Source organism: Pinus tabuliformis, chromosome 4_1, assembly GCF_031772625.1.
Source record: "Pinus tabuliformis cultivar Carrire ecotype Pingquan chromosome 4_1, CPIR1, whole genome shotgun sequence".
NCBI classification, from domain to species: domain Eukaryota; kingdom Viridiplantae; phylum Streptophyta; class Pinopsida; order Pinales; family Pinaceae; genus Pinus; species Pinus tabuliformis.
In genome coordinates this window covers 33,799,338-33,804,930 of record NC_142303.1, presented here as the reverse complement: position 1 = coordinate 33,804,930, position 5,593 = coordinate 33,799,338, and the positions used below count along the sequence as shown (strand labels likewise).

At 36.3% G+C, this 5,593-nt stretch overlaps 1 pseudogene; it reads right to left on the bottom strand.

The window, feature by feature from the left end:
* Positions 1-3,856: 3,856 nt before the first annotated feature.
* Positions 3,857-4,276, bottom strand: LOC149174050 (pentatricopeptide repeat-containing protein At4g02750 pseudogene; annotated as a pseudogene).
* Positions 4,277-5,593: the final 1,317 nt, after the last annotated feature.

Here is a 5,593-nt window from a genome sequence, read left to right as displayed (position 1 = left end):
GAGTGCCTTAGTGGGAGATTTGTGGCCCATAGTGGTTGGAGTTCCTTAGTGGAAGATTTGAGGTCCTTGGTGGCTGAGTTGAGATTTCATGGCTATGTTGAGCCTTCTTGGCCGAGTTGAGCCTTGGTGGTTGTGTTGAGCCTTGGTGCTTCACATGCCCGAGCTTCACGAAATTCAAATTGTCTGGGTTCAATTCATGCACACTTACCTCCATTTAACTATTCCTTTGAGAACCCGTTTAGACAAACTAGGCTCAAAAAGACTGCCCACGATATGCTATATCATGAACCAATGCATTAAGACGTATATGCAATGTATATATACAAATAATGTTATTGTTAAACTATGTCAGATTGTTCTCTACCTACAAAGAAATAATTGTGTCCTGCAACACATTATTTTTTGAATAATTTAATGAAGCAACCTTCCCAATTTATGCAACATTTCAAGATTATTAATGCTCTTGTTCAAGCAAACCAATGATTCCTGCAAAATTAAAGCGAGAACAATTTCAATTAACCCAGTCATGGTGCCCCTTCGACTGTCCATGCGCTTGTTCCTGCCATAACAATGGCACAAAACATTGAAGCCACTCACAAGCCTTATTATTATTTGTTCCCTCATTGGGTAACATAAAGAATTTGGCATGTGATTTCACCAATAGTTATCCCACCTTATGTCTATCCCATAGAAATGCTCCTTAAGTAAATCACAATCATAGTTGTTGGTTATCCAGTCATAGATTCAGTAGAAGAGCTAGTTCTAGTTGTTTAAGCACCAGTACCAACACCATAAGCATCAGTATATCCACAAATACTAGCCAGCCTAGGTTCTGCAGCCTCCGTAGCTAGGCCAACTGGTTTAATATGTAAGAAGTAAGCAACTCTCATGTCATAAGTAAGGTAACACATATACCAAGATAGGTATGTTTAGGTAGCTATATAGGGTAAATGAGAAGAGAAGTTGAGATGATCAATATCAATCAACATTCCTCTGAATTTCACTGTTTTGGCTTGCCCAAAAAAATATTACCCTCTCAGACCTACTATGGATCTCCTGGAATCAATCAAAGAGATATGGGAAATCAATTTAATGGTTCATGTTGACTATTACGAACATAGATTTGTGGAAGTTGTGTGGTCAAGGGGAGACGAGCCTCAATGCTCAACCCCAACTAAAACAAAGGGTTATTTAGGTATGATACAACTCTTCTAGTAAACAACCCAAAAGAGAAAATATATTATCACATAATAATAACTAGTGATGGTCTATATGTCATTGCACCCAATTGTCTCAAAATAGTTGGAACAATACAGCCAACAAAAAATGTTATTGAACCAATGTCATGAAAGGCTCTATTCTTGGCCATTAAAGCCCCCCCAGAGATCCACTAGGAATGTATCTTCCCTTTTGTAGAGAAAAAATTTGTGCCCTTTGCATATAGAATGATCTCGAAGCCAGGGAAGTGACATGTGAGAAATTCTACTCAACACACTGTTGAATTACCAACAACAGTCACAAGGTTATCTTCATTTCCTCTAAAGTTCTTCTCCAACTCTGATCCCTACTTCAAGCTTTTCTCTAGAACTTTTCTTATTTACTTCACTCTTTATCCGATTCTTTCCTTCAATTACAGATAGTAGGGGTGAATTTATGAATTGATAAGTAGGCCTCACCTTAAAAGAAATAAATGGCCCTCAACATACACCATTTTGGATATAAGGGATGTTTATGCATAGATCTATAAAGGGAATAATAAGGTTGTAGTTATCACTCATGTTTCTCCCTCGAGAAGGGTGGGCGTGTATTACTATTATACAGAAAGCCACACCCCTGCTCTATTATTGTCGAGCTAGCAGGGCTACAAATGTGACAGAGAAAAGTGTTAACCTCATAATGCAATTTAACCTGACAGAAACATTCCTTAAGTATTTTCCTCATAATGCAATTTAAGTGATGACTGCATGTTACTTAGGCAGACTAAGCATGGCTCCTTTAAAATTCCCAAACTAGTTTTCTTTGTACGCGGTGTCCATAGAAAATAAAATTGTTGCCAATGTTATAATTAATTGTTTTATAATAAGATCCTATTTCTTGTACCAGTAACTTTAGATCCATGATTCCTTGACTCCACCTGCAGAGCCAGTGGTTGGAAAGAATTTGTTCCCCCCAGCAAAGCACATGTAGTGTGCCCAGAAGTTCATGGAAAAAAAACATATTTTGTGGAACAACAGTTGTAAAGAAGGTATATTCAGTGTGGGAATCCATCTGTTAGAATTAACTAATGAAGTTTCTTAGACAGACAGAGGTAATATCTATGGTCTTCAAACAACATTAATTATGGTATTGGCTCAAATTTCACCCAATAAATCTCAGGGTAAATGGATGATAGAGAGTGTTCGACTTGCTTTTGGTGCTTTTGATGTGAGACATGCCATAAGGGCTAAGAATGTGGAGGAATTCTTGGTTGGTAAAGTTATAACTTCAGTTGTTCTTTTGGAAGCAATTCAAATGCTTAATGTGTCTATCATTCTTGTTGAAGGCACTACAAAATCAACTTACAGGAAAAGTGTGGTTGTTGGTTTCCTTTTTTATTTATTTCTCCCTCTAGTTAAAGATAGAGTAATTCCCTCTATTACTTTCCACCCAAATGGTATGGATGAAATAAGTAGGTCCATTAATTTGAATGATTCTCTAGAAACAAACAGGGGCCATAATGTCTCTTCCAATGCAAAGAAGTTATGTTGTAGACCAAAATGTCTTACACTTGGGAAACAAATGATGGAGTTCCACAAACATTACTATCCAGTAGGCCAGCGTTCTACAAAGAAAAGTTGGTGCTAAGCTCCATGCATCATGTAATTTCCTGTCCTCTACATTCTCGACTATAGATGTCAACTATCTTGATTTTACATCATCATGTCTCAAGCCAAGCTATTCATGGTTTATATGAAATAATTTGATACCAGCAACACATTCTCGTGTTCATATGCTTGTTAACGCTTGTGAAGAATCTAAAGTAAACTTTGGATGAACATTTTACATAAAATGATACTTTTTTGGAAAAAATGCTTCATATATTACAAAGACAACATTATGTACACCTACAGGTTATCTATTTACAGGCTGATCATAGATAATCCAATGTTAATCCAATAATCCAATGCTGATCATTTTGAATTGCGATCATTAATCCAAAAATCACAAATTTCTAATTAATCAAATCACGGTTTTAGTATCCCATGCTACCATCTCCCACTTTCCCTAATTGAGCTCTAAAGTAGAGGTCCCACAATGGTGATAACCTTATTCTCCTTGTGCTTTACTTTGCAAAAATGACCTTGTACCTGGCATTTAAGTGCTCTTGTTGCTACAACACATGTCTTGGGCGTTCTCTTATTGTTGTTCTCAAGTTGTTCCTACTGACTTTAGGCAACAACTCTTTAAGGATAAATTCATACTGATTTGAAATCTCTTTTTGAAGGAGTCTCAATTCTTCTTTGATTTCCCTTTTCAACATCTTTGAATTCCTCTGTTCTGAAAGATAATACACCATTTCCCAGATCCATATAATGGAAAAATTCTTGCCAGTTTATGTTCCAAGAGTTGTAGCACATGACATAGTACATACAAAAATTCTCAATCTATGTGAGCGGGTATCAAAGAATTCCTACCATTGTTTCATTTTTATCCAAAACCATTCCATGAAAATCCATGCATGGCATTGTATGAAAACTATGTTGCCTGCTTTCTGCATGACAGAGAAATGATAATACCATAATAATTTTCATAACAAAACTTAGCACACTCCATCCTTAAAATGATGGAAACGGTTGGCATCCCTAACAACAATTTCTCATTCTACAATTCTTGAAATGAACTTAATGGCAGTGTGGCAGTCACCACAGACACGAAGATTCTTGACAATTCTAATTGGAATTCCACTGAGTGTGTTGATAAGACCAAAAGCTATTGCTAGATTTTCACTGTGATAGCTCATATAATCATCTTTATATTCATCCTCCACATCATGCAAAACAAAGTTTGTGTCAGGCACATACTCTACCTTCTTAATCTGCTCAGATAGTGTTTCCAGCATTGCATAAATCTCTTCTACTTGTGGATGAGATCTATCTCCTACAACAAATGCATGCACCCTATTCTTTGCTTCAGTCCAGTTGAAACTTGGAATTTTTCTTATTCCCCTGTCTTTCATCATTTTCCTGACTCTAGCAACATCATCCCATTTTCCAGATGAAGCATAGATGTTTGACATCAACACATAATTTGCAGCATTGTGTGCTTCCAACTTAATACAATATCACACCCAATCCCCAACAGACCAACACAGATCATCACATCATCTCACTGTGAGGAGATTGTTGGAAATGGGATAAAGGAGAGATGTTACAGGTTATCTATTTACATGCTTCAAGCTTCCCATTAATCACGATTTTAATGAAGCCCCATTAGTCTAGATGAAACTATGTTTTTTGTCAAGTATATTTAAATTTTGGCCTAAACCCTCATCCTACCACCATATCCACTTAGTAGCAAATGAGGGGTAACTAAGGCAACAACAATGCATGAAAATTATTTTATACTTTTGGCTTAGCTCATTTGTGAATAAATGACATTTATTTTTGTTAGCTTCATAAAATAATGACAACCTTGAGGTCCCTTTCTCTTCATTACATAATCTATTTGTGTGTGGCATTCAAGGTGTTTTTCATGTTTACCCAAGTTTTGGCATCAACTCATTGGTAGAATGGTTGGCTTATAACTGTTGAGTATAGTTTTTCCCTGGGTTCATTCAGACACAAATCTAGAAGGTCATGCCCTAGTATCTTGTTTTCTTTTGCAAATAGAAGAGTAGCAATGGGCATAGTTTGTGAATCCATTGCCACAACTTTTGCACCCTTCCCAGGAAAGAGGAAAGGCAAGGTGGGTTTGTAGTGCCATATTAGAGGGGCAATTTTTTTTTTCTTCTGAATTCTTTTAGTAGATACTATCAATGTTAGCTAGTAGAAGTGGAACAACTCTTCTAGGGATGGGTTTGGGGTAGCAAAATATTTCCCACGAAGTTAGAAATTGCAGTAATGATCCATTATGGCCATATAAATTATGTGTTTATTCTATTTCAGTTCATTGTTTATTTTGTAATGACTTCAGCGATCCCTTTCTTTTGTTTGAATGTATAAGCTAGATAAATGCCTACTTGTCTAATATCAATTTATTATTATTTTATTTTCCAGGTCTTCTAAGCGTAGAGAATGGTGCAAAAGTGGAAGATGTGCATCAATGTCTTGTTGTCCAAATCCCAGTCAAGCCACTGTGAAATATGTGCTCCATAATGCGGCAAGAAATCATGTGTTGCATAGAAATATAGAAGTGCACAGGAGAAAAACGAATAACGAAGGTTGCTATATTTCCCTTGTTGAGGGGTTAAAGGAGGGGAGAAATTGTGTTGTAAATGATATTATAGCTTTCACTAATTCGCAGCTCATATGAAATCAAATCAACGACATCTATGAAGTTTGAAAACATAATTTAAAATTCCTTTACAAAGAAGCAATAATGTGGATTTCTCAGT